The following is a 14,503-nucleotide window of genomic DNA, read 5'->3' on the forward strand; positions in this document are numbered from 1 at the left end:
ATATGCTTTTTTCTCAGTGAGATGGACAAGTAGGTCTTCCAGGGAGATAAAAGGGAAAAAGAGATCCTAAGTAGACATGATGACATTCTAACTTAACTAGACATTATGATGTTCTAACTAGACGTAACATACTATGTTATGTTGGTTTTATTTGTTACATGTAGGAAACTGGAAATAATCACTTATCTCAGTTTAATATTTATTTTTTTAGTGGCTACCTAGGTATCTAATTGAGTGTGGACTTTGGAGTAATACCAACTTCTGTTCCAATACAACTTATGATGTTTACTAGCTGAGTGTACTTTGTTATTTGCAATACCTCTAACTTCACTTTCACTATCTGAACTACACATGTTAGTATCTACATTACAGAGTTTATAAAGTACTCAAGGCAGTTGTATACATAAAAATATTAAGTACATTTTCTGGCACAAAGTAGGACTTGATGGTACAATCTAACAAGACTAGTCTTTAGAATTTGTTTGACTTTATTTGCCATGCTGTCTGCCAGTAGTTTAACTACAGTAGATTTGAAAATCTCTCTGCATGTTGTTAAAGCTTGCAGTTGAGGCCACTGGCTGGCCACTGAACTCACAAGTGTAGGTAGTGTGTTGCATGAGGGGCAAATCTTTCTGACACCACAAGGGTCTCTGGCTCAATGAGTGGAGTTTTATAGTAATTCTTGCTAAAAAAAAAAAGTAAGAAAGTTAATAGTAAAGTAAAATAAAGTTTCTGATAACCTCAGTTTTCTCTAATTTTAAAAGGGGCTGACAATACCTTGCAGGATCATTGGGAAGAGTAAAATGTAATCATATGTTTTATACAGTGTTGTGTGCATAGAAAGCAATAAAAAGTGGACTTGATTATCATTATGGCTGTCATTCAAAATTCTTATGTAAATTAATTTTGGAGCAAAACCGTATATACAGTATATACAATATATCAAGTCAATCAAAACCTTGCAATGAATGTAGATGCTGAGATTTTTTTTTCTTTTCTTATTTTTTTTGTTTGTTTGTTTCTTTGTTTTTTGGTGCATTTCTTCTGCATGTTTGTTTTCTGCACCATTCGAATTTAGACTTAAAAACTCTTAAAGAAACTCAAGTCTCAGGAAAAAGATGGCATATTAATAGGTGAGTTTCTTTGCCAAAACACGGCCCACTACTTCCTCATTGGTACGAACTTCTAGTCCATTCTGCTTCTGTGTCAATTTTTTGTTATGGTCTGAGACTGGACCGTTTGAAGGATCAGAACTGAAAATCTGCAGAGTGGAAGACAAAATGGATTCCCCTTTGGGCTCTTGAATTAGTTTCTAGAGCTTTCTCTTTCAAGGACCACTTCCGTAGAAAAATAAACTCCTTTTGGAGTTTTGCCAAAGCCCATTTTAGCCTCATTCAAAAAATATATTTGGCCTAATAAACTAAGTCTATTTTTAAAAGGTGATAACCAGAGGTTGGTTTTTTTTATTTACTTACTAAATAAAGAGTTCGAATTTTCTCTTATTGGTCCCTATTTGTGTCCTTTTCTCTATGCTAGAAAATTGTCAAGATTCTTTTCACAAGGATTCATTTATAGCCTTAAGTTATAGTTATTGCACATCAGGAAATGTGTCCACTCTGAATTTACCACTAACACGTTAGACAATTGTGTAATTTCTATGCTTCCAACTATGGACTGAAGAGAATTCTCATTTCAGTGTTTGCATCTTTGCTTTTGTTTGTTGATATCTTCAGGCCTAGATGTTTAAAGCCTACTTCTTGTTTCTGCATCCAGGTTTTTTAGATGCCCTGTACTCTCTACTGGCACCAGCTACAAGAATTGCTTTATTGCCTGAGAAACATTGATGATGCATCAGGATCCTTTCTTTTGATAGAACATGCCCAGCTATCTACTGCTTTCATATCACTGTATCATATCCCACAGACTGATCTAATGAAGCCCTTAATATAACTGCTATAAAAAGTCACAGGCAACAAATCTTATTGCAGTGTGTCAACAGTTCTACTCTGGGCACAGGCAAGATTTTATACCCTTTACTCTTTTAAGAGTAAATGCTTCCAAGTAGGTTTTACATGAGAGCAAGAGATCTAAGCCAAAATGACTTATGTGATTTTTCTCGTATTTTCAACATGCAGTCCTTTTACACTCAAGATACCCTTGGCATATCTTTCCCCTGGACACTTATCCCCTGTACCCCATACTTGGGGCCCATGATATAGTTCACATTTCTCTTTCATAGCAACACCCCTCTATGTGGTGTCCACAGATGATCTGTTAAACAACCAAGAAGAGTTGTTATGAGTTGACCAAAGTTTAATATGTTGCCCTTATTGGAGGCTCTTTGATGGGTTTTTTACAAGGAAGCCTTAATTACTTATCAAAAAGGAAAAGAAACCAGATGCCTCTTGTCTGGATTATCACAGTATAATCACTCAACACCTATTACATTGAAATGCAACCACTGACTTATTTTCTTTATTTCACACTAGGTTGTGAGTTCCTAGAGTAGGTATGATGTTCCATTTGACTTTGTATCTTTAGTAGTCAGAATAGCACCTGGCACATACTATCTCAAAAATGTTTGTTGTGTTTTTTTTTTATTTTTTTTAACTTTTTTTTTTATTTATTTTTGAGACAGAGAGAGACAGAGCATGAACGGGGGAGGGGCAGAGAGAGACAGAGACACAGAATTGGAAGCAGGCTCCAGGCTCTGAGCCATCAGCCCAGAGCCCGACGCAGGGCTCGAACTCATGGACTGTGAGATCGTGACCTGAGCTGAAGTCGGACGCTTAACTGACTGAGCCACCCAGGCGCCCCACAAAAATGTTTGTTGTATGAACAAATGAGGAGTAAGTGATGCTCAGATAGTACAAGCCAACAGGGTGAAAATACATAATAGGACCTGAGCAGAACAGTTATGGTCTTTCAATATCGAGCCATCTAAGTGAGATTAGCCTGAGCATCATACCTCTGAAACAAACAAACAAAAAGTGCACACCTAACATTGTGAGAACAGAAGCTCAAGGCATTTAGCATAAAGATGTGCTCTGCAGGTAAATTAGATTTACAAATATCCTTCCTTTAAGTGAGAGTGAAAAAGTAAACCAATAAACTGGAACAAACCATTTCTTCTCCCAAAATCACAAGGACAGGAGCAGTGAAGAGAGAGGATGAGGGAGTAGCATTTTGCCTCAAATCGATACCAAGCCCACATATCAAAAATGGTAACACTCTAGGAATGTTGTCAGTTGATATATACAACCTATGGAAAATGAATACATGTATTTATTATCCTATTTAAAAACTCAGTTGTAAAGTTTTTCCATGTAAAAAATAACATATGCTTATTTTTTAAATCAACGAGTTTGTAAATGATGTACAGATGTTATAAGAATAAAAAAATTTAAATAAATGCACTTTCACATGGTTGTGATAAACATATTATAATTTATAATTAAGATTTATTTGTCCTCAAAGAATTGCTTTTAAATGTCATTTGAAAAAAAATCAAGAATACTACCTGCAAAATAAAACCAAGCCAGGGGCGCCTGGGTGGCTCAGTCGGTTAAGCGTCTGACTTCAGCTCAGGTCATGATCTCGCGGTCCGTGGGTTCAAGCCCCGCGTCGGGCTCTGTGCTGACAGCTCAGAGCCTGGAGCCTGTTTCAGATTCTGTGTCTCCCTCTCTCTGACCCTCCCCTGTTCATGCTCTGTCTCTCCCTGTCTCAAAAATAAATAAAACGTTAAAAAAAAAAAATTTAAAAAAAAAAAAAAAAAAAAAAAATAAAACCAAGCCATACATTTAACATTTTCAGATACTATTTTTCTTACTTTATGGCCTTTAACATTATGCTGGTGTACGTGGGGACTTGAGAGTGTATTTTTGTGTATTATAACCACACTAGTATATTGTGGTTTCTGTGTTTTCTTCACATTTTACCTAAAGGCAAATTACAACAAAATGAAGATAAAAATGTTACCATCGTCCCATAAATATTCATCGAGACATGTTTTTAGGTAAATGTTGTTAAGGTTTGGAAGTTATAGCAAGTTATAAATACACTACCAGAAAGGTTAATTTTCCTTCCAACTTTAGAGGGGAGAAAGAGAGAGATAGAAACAGAGATATTTTATTTCCTGCGCTATAGGCTATACTGAGCTAATAGCAAAAGTGGAATACAATTGAAAAAATAAAAATAAAATGTCCATTAAACTGGTATTCATTTTCCAGAGACCTAGTATGCAGCATGTATCAACCATGTGAGTGTAATTACTGTATAGTTTTTGAAAATATGTGGTGGGAGTCCGTTATTCACCAAGTCAGGACTTATTTTTGGATTTGTAAAAGATCTCTATGTTGGGTAATAACATGGTGTCAGCTCTGCATGAGAAGACAGAATGATGAAGTCGAAAGTGTTCTGAATGCCTGCAAATGGATCAAATGACTGAAAATAATAACTGAGTTTTTATTAGGACTGTGCTGATATTTTCCACCTTTCAGAAATGCATTCTTTATGGTACAAAATATGCTGCATTAAATTGCTAAAATCTATTGTCCTGAAAAAAGAAACAAATTATAGAAAAGTAAAAAGAATGGAATGAACTACTTGAGAGAGAGAACCACAGATGAAATAGCTCAATAATGGGTATTCAAACATTTTTTCTATTCAATGGAACCAAAGATCTCCTCACCTTATATTCTATTAGTTTTTTGTACTTTAAAAGCCTTGATACGTCAGGGCTAAGTTTTATCCTTTTGTGTTCTAAGGATGACCTACTTTGTGTTTATTCTCCTCTTGATTGGTTTTGACTCTGAAAATAAACCTGTTTATTAGGACATGTATAGAGAAAAAATATCTTAAGATTCAATGGAAAAAAAAGAAGACAATGAGAAAATTAAATTTCCCATTAGAACAGAATTCTGGTGGTTTCTAAATTTCCCATAATATGGTAGCATTTGCTCCATGTTACTTTGTTATCTCTACAAATAGGCAGAAAACTCACCAAGTCTTCCACCAGTGTATTAAGTGCTGTTGGAGCCTGGTGGTGGATTTTCACACCTCAACAACATTGATTTCATCTTCAAAATTGTACTGAAAAAGTAAAAGCAGTTGAATGTATGATATGTAAGGAAATGGATGAGAAACAGAAGGAAGTGAGGGAAACACAAGAAAATACCATTGTTGTCCCTCCCAATTCTGGCATTAAATCTAACTTGAAGGCAGTGAGGTGTTCAAGCCTTCCATATGGTGACTTCAGAAACAGCATCCACTGCACCTTAATTAAGCTTGGTTGATGCAATGAAATCAATATTCCCTTCGTAATGGCATGAGCAATATATCATTTCTATCTTTGGTCAGTTTCACTGCCAGGTATTCAAACACACTAAAAGTAGTTTGAGGTTAGAATGACATTTGCTTTGCAAGTTCACTTTTTTTTTTTTTTTGAATAGCTACACTATCAGTTTGTACAGAGTGAAGGCTAACATTGAATTTCCAAGGTTTTAGAATGACCTGTGTCAGAACTCCTCTGGCATGAAATATTATGCATAATTCATAATGCCTGAACTCTTCAAAATTCAACAAGCGTGATTTAATTTCAGACTAGTAGATTAGAATTAGTATGACATTTTTGGCATTGTTATTAATTTTAATAACAAAAGAAACAATTAATGATATGAATATTGCCAAAAAAAGTCTATTAAATAATGTATTTTAAGAAATCCTAGAATATGTGCCTAAATTGTCATTCGTAATTGGCAATTAAAATGCTTTTTTGTGTTCAAAAAATATTTAATTGAGCAAAAGTTTTTTTTTTCTTTTTTTTATGAATGTAATAGCATGTCCAGAAATATATTTGGTCAAAGTTAGTGGGTGAACTGACATTTCAGAATCCAATCTCTTAGGCTCTTCCTCAGGTTCAAAACCTTTGATCAATTATACAATAGCAGCCTTGAAGATCAAAGAATCCCTAACTGCTAGTGAGCAAATACGGGGAAACGCCATAATGCTGGAGTGAAGTCATTCATAACATGAAGTTACAGGACAAAGAGAATAACGATCTTAGAGTATATTTATTCTCTTCTTGTTTTTTTCATGTAGAAAATAATGGTGTGAACTGATATAATTCTGTCAAGCTTATCAGATACGTGTTTTAAAGTGAACATAATTCAAATTCTGGTTCCCTTTAAAAACATTTGAGAGCAAAAAATCAATATGTCATAATGTCAGGGAATCTTTTGAATTAAAATGTTATATCATTTATTAGTTTCTCTCTTAGACCAGTTCTACATTGGCTTAAAAGTGCAACCACCATGGAAGGCTAGGAGATGACCTACACTCAGCAGTATCAAATGAATGAAGAATATTTAAGGAACACTATTTCCCAAATTCAGTAAATCGAAATCCAAAGTAACAGCAGAGTGAGGTTGTGAAATGCACTGGTCAAACATGGAATCTATTCATTGAAAGTTTTCAAATATGCTGATATCAGGGGTGAAGAGAAAATGTCTGAAGTCATTTTTCCATGATAAACTATATGGGTAAAATTGTTTTGTGCGTTACAAGAGGAATAGGTTTTATGTGTAGCTTTGCAGCCAGTTTTCTTAATTAGCAAAGACAACTTAAGCAGCTTAAAGGTATTTCTTGCTTATTAAAAATTCTCTTTATAAACTTATAAGAATAGATTTATAATGAATTCATGCTAAGAAGCATTTGTTAAATTTAGAAATTTGAGAACAACATGCTAACATCTTGTTCATGCTGTTTATGTGTCTAATCCCTCTTCTGTAAATTATTGCTTTCTTTAGCTGTTTCTTGAGAAGAATACTTTGAACAAATCTGAGATTCCTGGGGCGCCTGGGTGGCCCAGTCAGTTAAGCATCCGACTGCAGCTCAGGTTATGTTCTCGTCGTTTCTGAGTTCGAATCCCTCATAGGGCTCTCTTCTGACAGCTCAGAGCCTGGAGCCTGCTTCAGATTGTGTTTCCCTCTCTTTCAGCTCCTCCCCTGCTTGTGCTCTCTCTCAAAATAAATAAACATTATTATTTTTTTTTTTAAATCTGAGATTATTAGTGGTTGGCCAAATTCCACTGATCAATATGCCTTCTTGTCTATTAAATCAAACTTCATATTGCTTATATGTTTTAGGAATGTATACAACTATGTGCATTGTATGTTAGATTCTATTTATTGCATTAAAAAGTGCCCTGATATTTCTAGTGCTGTCAAGTGGTAATAGATAACATTTTTTGAGAGTTTGCTCTGTAATCGGATTTTTAATGCAGATTTTGCATGCAATATATGCATTCCAGAGGAATGGCTAAACCCTCTGGCAAAATTAAAGAGGGATTTGTGTAGTGAGCAAAATATAAATAAGTAGAAGCTTGGCAATGTAAATGAGAAAAAAGAACTTGGAAAATTCTCTGATACTCCAGAATTAGTGTCCGTCGTTAAATTGGCATAGAGATTTATGTTATTTGATTTGATTGCCTGAAACTTGCTAAATTCATTGTTCTCCTAAGCTCCTGCTGCCTCCAAACTGAGTGATATCCACTCTAAGGTGATAGAATTTATGGAAAAGAAAGTAAACAACAAACTAAGGACATTATGTACATTATGTAATTCTCATGCACTCACAAAATATGAGGTTGGACTATTATTAAACTTATAGATGAAGAAATTGAGGTCCAGATTAAATGGCCAGCTTTCACTTATCCTAATATTAAACACTAAATCCTCCTCCCCCAAAATGAAATAGGTCACATTCACAAAAGCAATATAAATTTTTAAGAAATAAAAGTAAACATGTGTGCTGGCTTTATGTGAATAAAGGCTGTGTAGTAGAAGCAATTCAATTTTGAAAAAATTCAAATTTTTTTTTTTTTTTCTGGATGCCTGTGATTTATTTCCGAAGATGAGCTGCAGCACACGGGAAAATACACATGGCTTTTCAGTCTACATTTTTACAGAGAAAATATTCTGTCATTGGCTTTCTGAGTGCCATCACCCTATTCTGTGAGGCTCCAGAATAGATGGCCTGTCTCTAAGATTCTGCTTTAAAGCAGGAGGTTGGCCAAGACCCCTGGGGGTGGGAGCAAGGGAAAGCAACCCCCACGGGGAGCGGGGAGCACAGGAGAAGCACTCACTGCAAAGCTAAGGCAAAGAACAGGGAAGGTGGCTCCCCTCACCCCAAAGACATGGCTTGCTGAGGCCCAGGACCCAGACGAGGCAGGACAGGGATGGCGGCTCTAGCCCAGCCCAGAGCAGCAGCGGGACTCTGTGTGTTTGTGTTGGGGGGCGGGGGGCGGTGAGCGGGCATGCTGAAGAGGCAGCCTACCGGGAGATGGAAGCTATGGAGGAAATTAACCTGTTTTTTCACTGATGTTGTAAAATTTCATCAAGCAAGTATTTGCTCAGCACATATGTTCTAAACATTAGGTACATAGTGTTAAGTGAGGATAGAAAAGACCTGTGAATTCAAGGGGTAACAAATTACACAGGAAAGCAATACTAAGCTAAAAACCAAATAAAAATCAATAAAGTCTAAGGAAATAACAGAACAGGGCATGATTGGGTGACTACTTTATTTTAATTAATTTATTTATTTATTTACACATTTGTTCAGGTGTAGAATTTAGTGATTCATCACTTACATACAATACCTGGGGCTCTTCACAAGCGCCTTCCTTAATCCCCATCTCCTATTTCCCCCTTCCCCTGACCCACCTCACCTCCAGCAACCCTCCGTTCTCTATAGTTAAGAGTCTGTTCTTGTTTTGCTTCCCCCTTTTTCCCCTATATTCATTTGTTTTGTTTCTTAAATTACACATATGAGTGAAATCACATGGTATTTCTCTTTCTCTAGCTTATTTCACTTAGCATTAGACTCTCTAGCTCCATCCACGTTGTTGCGAATAGCAAGATTTCATTCTTTTTTGTGACTGACCTCTTCTTTATCCATTCATCAGCCGATGGGCATTTGGGCTCTTCCCATAATTTGGCTATTGTTGATGATGCAGTTGTAAAAATAGGGGTGTATGTATCCCTTTGAGTAGTATTCTTTGTCTCTTTAGGTAATTAATTACCTAGTGGGGCAATTGCTGGGTCATAAGGTAGTTCTGTTTCTAGCTTTTTGAGGAACCTCCATATTGTTTTCCAGAGTGGCTGTACCAGTTTGCATTTGGGGGTCTACTTTAGATTAGGTGATTGGAAAGCATTACTCTGGAGAAGCTATTCAAGTTGGGATAGGAATGACAGTGAGCACACATTTATATAAACATCAAGGGAAATAACAGAAATAAGGCTGGTATGTTAGAGCAGAGTGGTTGAAGTCAATAGTGGTAAATTTTCTTTCTGGATTCAGAAAGAAAAAGAATAAACAAATGAAACAAATTTTAATACAAATTAGAAGTATTTGTTTTAAGGTTTGGGCCAACCTCGTGTCCTTATTACAGTTTCGACAGATGTAACTATTTTACAATTATACTAAAATTCTAACAAAACGAACACATAATTATAAGCATTCAATGAAAATAAATAAAAAGCCTACATTGGAAATTCACAAATAGAAATAATTCCCAGTCTATAAGCATGTGAAAAAAATATTTAGCTTAGTACTGATTAAAGGAATTGATACTAACATTCATAATCATCCAAGTGTCAAATTTCAGTTGATAAAAATAATAACTGATGCTAGCAAGGATATATGTAAATAGCACTATAACTCACTTCTAGTGGAAATGTGCGTTGCTATACCCTTTCTGGGAAGCAGTCTGTCAGTATATATGGGAAACTAAAAACATGTCCATAATTTTCAACAATGAATTCCACTTGGATATTTGTTCTCCAACTTACTTGTGTTTTTAACATTGATCACACACCTTTTTTTATGTTTATTTATTTTTGAGAGAGAGCAAGAGCACGTTCAAGTGGGGGAGGGGCAAAGAGAGAGGGGAACAGAGGATTGGAAGTGGGCTCTGTGCTGACAGCAGAGAACCACATGTGGGGCTCAAACTCAAAGAACTGCGAGATCATGACCTGAGCCAAAGTCGAGAGCTCAACAGACTGAGCCACGCAGGCGCCCCCCACATACACCTTTTTGACAGAAATATTATTATAGCCTGCATTCTTTAGTAGGTGTGAAATTTTGAGTAAGAACCTCTAATTGAGCCACAGTAAGATATTTCAACTGCAATGCATCATGTGTATGCATGATGCCACAAAGAAAGAGAAATGAAAGGCATTTCATTATACCCTATCAAATGCAATGTTCCAACAATATCTGTTTGGGACAGTTCAGCAACTGAATGGCCCTGGGCTTCTGCTCAGTGATGATTGACTGACTGTAGCCTACAACTTAGTCTCTAGAGGGCATATTCGCTGACCATCCCAGGAAAAGGAGAGGTTATTCTGCCTTTCTAAAAGTGATGTGAAGATTTATTCATCTCTTTTTTCAATACTTACTATATTTGGAGAGTGAGTATGGAGTTTCTGGCATAATTTCTTAATGACAGTCCTCAGAATTTTAATCTCATTTATTCCTAGAAAGTTATATATGATCAATCTATTTTGACTTATCTATAGAGATTTATCTCTAATTGTGATGTATTCCTGTAAAGATATGAAACTACAAATATACACAAATATACAAGTATATGCTAATATACACAAATATATACAAATATATAACTATCTATAGATAGATATAAAATGATAACATAATATGATGTCGCTAATGAAATCAGGCTTGAGCCGAAATTTGACACATTGGTAAGAGTTCCTTAAGCCAAGGAGAAAAAATATTCTAGACTGAAGTAACATAATGTGTAAAGCTCCGTGACAGAAGCAAAGGAATTTTGAGACACTAAATGTGGGTCATGTGGCATCAGCATACAATCCAAGGATGCATATACAAGAGCAAACTGGAGATTTAAACACAGGTCAGAATTTATATGACATTTTTGGCTATGTTAACTGTTTTGTTTTTTATTAAAAGAGCAGTGGAAAACTTCAGATTGTTAAAAAGGAGCAATCACAATTAGATTTATTTTTCAAAATACCCAGTCTGGCCATTGTGTAGAGAAGGAAGTTAAAGCGGTGGTTAATGAATACGGATATGACTGAAGATTGGCCCTGGGAAGTGACAAGAGATAGGGAAAGAAACAGACAAAATTAGGATATATTGAGGGGAGGAGGGAAACATGGCTAAAACCTCTTGATGAACTGGGTGTGAGAGGACAAAGGAGAAAGTCATCAAAAGTGACACCTGGATTTATGATTTACATGGATTTCATAGATAGTGTCACTGAATGGAACTAATTCTTAGAATTGAACAAGCCATATTTGGGTAAAAACTAGTAAGTATCAGGAGTTCAGTTTGACTGGGGCACAATGTCAATTAGGGCTAGTGTGGCATAGTGGAGGTCGTTCCAGGAGACATGAATATGGGAGTCCTTCATGCTTTGGGGGTAATCAGCGCTATGCGAATGGGCAGAAAGATACAGGGTCAGACATGGAAGGTTATGGTTCCGAGCCGACAGCAACTCCAGCACATAGAGGAGGATGAGCCTACAGATATGTCTAAGCAAGGGGAAAACCAAGGACAGTGTGGTGCAATAGTCAGCCCAGAAATAAATTGTTTTTAAAAGGAGAGAGCGATTAACACAACGCTATTGTGGGGTCGGAAAGGATGAAGTTTGAGAAGTTTCCCATTGGATTTAGAAAGATTAATGTTATAAGCGATGTTGATAGATTTATGTTAATGAATGACGAGTATGGGAGCCATGTTTGAGGGCACCCAACCGTGAAAAAGAGATGAGGACATAGACACAGGCTTTAAAGGGGAAGAGATCTGAAACAAAATTATTTTTTTAAACAACAAAAATATGTCTTTAGTTATTATTTATTATTACTTATTCCATCCCTCCTTTCACTAACAAGCTACTTTTAAATGGTATTCAACTTCATCCTCAAATTCATTTCCTCTTCCAATTATTACCGTATAGCTTCTATTACTTCACCAGCTTTCAGAAATAATCCCATTCTTGCAATATGCTTCCTTATCACTAGCATCATATCCAAAAGTATCTTTTCATTTTCCCCTCCTACTTCATTTCTCAGAATTTGAAACTCCAAATAACTTAACTCCTAATAAGTTAACTCCATTAACTTTTCATTATTATTTTTACCCTTGATTTTATTCTTTTCTTTTTTTCTTTTTGAGAGAGAGAAAGAGCGAGCAGGGGAAAGAGGCAGAGAGGGAGAGAGAGAATCTTAAGCAGCTTCCATGCTCAGCAGGGAACCCAATGATGGGGCTCGATCCGATCACCCTGGGATCATGACTTGAGCCAAAATCAAGAGTCAGACACTCAACTGACTAAGACACTCAGGTGCCTTTACCATCTATTTTATTCTTGAACACACTCTACTGGATCTCCTCTGTCTTAGTCTGTTAGAGCTACTCTAGCACGATTCCATAAAGTAGATGGCTTAAAAATAGCAGAAATTTATTTCTGACAGTTCTGGACTCTGGGAAGTACCAAGATCTAGGTGCAAGTTTATTCAATATTTAATGAGAACTAGCTTCCTCACAGATGACTTTCTCTAAAATCTCACATGGTAGAAGGGGTGAGGGAGCTCTCTGTTGTCTCTTCTATAAGGTCATTTATCCCCTTCATGAGAGCTCCACCCTCCTGACCCCTCAAAGGCCCCACTTCCTAATACTATCATCTTTGGGGTTAGAATTTTAATATATGAATGTGGGAGGGGGCGTGGTAATAAACATTCAGTCCATTGAATTCTTTAAAAACATTTTTTTCTTTCACATAGAAGCTACTCTTCTGACATGGTTCCAAGTGTATTAGTCTGATGGGACTACTGAAATTCCACATGCCTGGCTACGAATGAGTAATCTCCATACATATACAGCTGAAAGTCTAAAAATCCTGTTAATCTGGAAGGCATGTAGATATTTGGGGACCTGAAGCTTACAAAATTTAGAGACAGTGTTTAAAAAAAGTAACTCAAATTACATATAAAAAAGTAATTGTAAAAATGGATGAAATTTCTAATGAAATTCTATTTTTTTAGAATGAGGAAACATACAACAAATTTTAAATTTTTCAAAACTAACAAATTACAGAACAACACAATATCTAAAAAAGTAGTATAACATTTTCGTTAACTACTGAATGATGCGACTGTATAACACTTTCCCTTCTATTTTCAGTTGCATAATTTTATACCACTCTTTTGTCTGACAACATAGTAAAATAGTTCTGATAGGGAAAATAAAAAACAGTTTAGCTTCTCCTGTAGCATTGTTGATATAAAGTTATTTTTATTTTTGTGAGTTTATTTTTTTTTATTTTCTTCAAAACTTTCAGGTAATTTTTTCAGGACATGTAATTACCAAATAGAAAAAACAAACAGGTCATTTCATAATAAAGAATAATTCTATCAAATGAAGAAAACAAAATTTCAAATAATTGGATTTTTCTCAAATTAGAGAAAACTTTAATTTTTCATATATATATATATATATATATATATATATATATATATATATATTAAGATTTCCCTTATTTCAAGTTTTCTTGTACAAGGTCTAACCTTCATTACTCTTTGAATAGGTAATAGTCACTAATCAGTTTGTCAAAGAGGGAGTATAGGAAACTCATTCCCTGAGTTTTATGTTTTCATATCTGAGTGGAGTCATCCTCCATTTTGATTAGGACTTAATAAGAATGAACCCTCTGTTGACAACTTTCCATGTCTAATAATTGGAAGAATTTTTCATAAACTAATTTCTGACTCAACACATGTCAAATCTTTTCTGTTCTGCTCCTATGTCTCCTATTTCTGTCAGCCACTGTGTTTGGACATTGAGTTTGCTGATTACAAGATAAAATGTATTTCTTACTTTGCTAAGTTTGTTCACTAATAAATTGAACATGATTTGTCACAATACTTGTTTTCTTTGTGTAAAGAATACTCAGGTTCGCCATTTACATTTACATCTTTATAACTTTCAACTTTACTTATTCAATTTGTCTCAATTTTTTAGAGTTTATTTTTTGCTAAATAGTTGAATTCTAAAATAAGTGGCAGGATTTAAATCGCCCTATGTGGAAATACTAATGGCTTTAAATGCAACTTCTCTATGAGCAATATGCATTAACATAGATGGGAAATACCACAGCAAATTAGATAATAGATGTTCTTTATTCACTCAGTCATTCAATTAACAACTATTCATTGAGGAACTGAGATGTGTTAGTCTCTCCTTGGTTGCTGGCAATAAAGCGATAGCATAACAAACACACACACACACACACACACACACACACACACACACACACACTGTACTTCTCAGGGATCTAAGTATCTCAGGGATCTAAATGCCATGTAAGAAAGTGTAAATTTTGCATGCTAACACATTAAGTCAAACTAAATATCTTTTTCATATGTCACTCTTAAACAGTAAGAATAGTAAATTTCTGTTTATT

General features: G+C 35.4%; 1 non-coding gene across 1 annotated transcript; it reads left to right on the forward strand.

Moving 5' to 3' along the window:
• The first annotated feature begins 541 nt into the window (after positions 1-541).
• On the forward strand, positions 542-693 carry LOC122218838. The gene has a single exon (XR_006202147.1). It is a non-coding gene; the product is annotated as a small nucleolar RNA SNORA62/SNORA6 family (small nucleolar RNA).
• The last annotated feature ends 13,810 nt before the right edge of the window (positions 694-14,503 follow it).

Source organism: Panthera leo, chromosome B1 (genome assembly GCF_018350215.1).
Source record: "Panthera leo isolate Ple1 chromosome B1, P.leo_Ple1_pat1.1, whole genome shotgun sequence".
NCBI classification, from domain to species: domain Eukaryota; kingdom Metazoa; phylum Chordata; class Mammalia; order Carnivora; family Felidae; genus Panthera; species Panthera leo.